General features: G+C 35.4%; 1 pseudogene; it reads right to left on the minus strand.

Moving 5' to 3' along the window:
- LOC112096999 overlaps nucleotides 1–956 on the minus strand; it is a 4,163-nt pseudogene extending 3,207 nt beyond the window's left edge.
- Between the last annotated feature and the right edge of the window lie 571 nt (nucleotides 957–1,527).

Consider the following 1,527-nt stretch of genomic DNA (forward strand, 5'->3'; position numbering starts at 1 on the left):
TAATACATGCATGAGAGTACAACTTGTATTAATTGCCCTCGTTCTTTCTCGAACTATAGCAATGAAAGCACCCCAAATGAGTGATGAAACAACCATGAAACGCGATGCTTGTAACTCATGATCAAAACTGCCCACCATTATTTCTTTGTTCACCTTCTCTTTTAGAGCCACTATCTTCTTGCCATCAAAAAACAATCTTTTGAACACAACTTTAGATGTTGACTGTGGCTTTATATGCTGATCCTTTTATTGAACTGTGCGGAGGAAACAAAGAGGTGCAATCTAAAACGACGTTATTGCAAATTTTTTCATTTACTCCACGATTGATCTCAGCCCACAATTTCATGAAGTTGAAGATTGCTGAACCATCTGCCAATCCATGCCATATACAGATACCAACTGCTACGTCACCGGGACTGAAATAATTTACTTGAACAACCAAAAGCTCTCTTTCAGAAGCCTCTAATTTCAATGACTGTGGGCTTGGTGGGATTAATTGTTGCATCACCTCCAAATTCGGTGGTCGAAGAAACTTCGACATATCACAACCAACATGAGCTTCAATAAACGTAACTCCATGATCATTACATTCAACTGAAAAGCTATCTATTAATGAATCTTCCAGGTAACGGGTAGTAGTGTGTTAATGTTTTTGCGAGAGATTGCTTCAGAAAATCAGAAATTTTCCTGAAATCTTGGTGCTCTTTGACTGAGTAGATGAAAGCAAAGGGCACGTACAAATTAGAAAACATTTGATCAAGCATAGAAAGTTTATATGTTCTAAGATGTTTTGGAATTGGAGATGAAGGCTTGATAGCTTCACTGGAAATGATTTGAACATCGTCCATGGCGAAGCTGGCAGTTTTGATACTTCTTCTTGAGATTATGACTTGAAATTTGGAGACAGTTTTGGAAATTGGTTTATTTCGGAAACTGTTTCTCAGAATCATTGCCATCTTTGCTCTTTCAGAAATTCACAAAGTGAATGATTTGTTATACGTGAAATCCATCCACTTATATGAGTAACGCTGCAGATCTTGAAATGTTATTTTAAATGATGTGGCATTCGTGAATTGTGTAATAAGATAATGCAATTAATTCACTTCAATATTGTAAAAAGTTATCAACCACTCCATGAATAAGATATCACATGCCACATTATTTGAGAATATTTTCTCCAATAGTTGGTAGGTGGAATAACTTTGACTTATTTAACCTTCTCGCAACCGTACTTATTTTACTATTTAAGCTTCCGGTAGCTGGACCTGTAAAACCTTGACTTATTTAAGCTTTCAGCAGTTGAGCCTCCAGTAGGCAGACCAAATCGACCTTTTTAGGACTTTTTTATTCCACTAGCTTAGTGATATAATCTTCTTTCTCATTTTTTGACTTTTCACATTTCATGGATACAAAAAACATCTATCATATTAGTAGTTTGAAAACGAAAATAATTCTTATGATTTAAGTCGAAAGATTACATATTTGGGTGACCTTGGGAAAGGTTTTGTATTTAAATTATAATTTGAG

Source organism: Citrus clementina, unplaced genomic scaffold, assembly GCF_000493195.1.
Source record: "Citrus clementina cultivar Clemenules unplaced genomic scaffold, Citrus_clementina_v1.0 scaffold_7, whole genome shotgun sequence".
Taxonomy (NCBI): domain Eukaryota; kingdom Viridiplantae; phylum Streptophyta; class Magnoliopsida; order Sapindales; family Rutaceae; genus Citrus; species Citrus x clementina.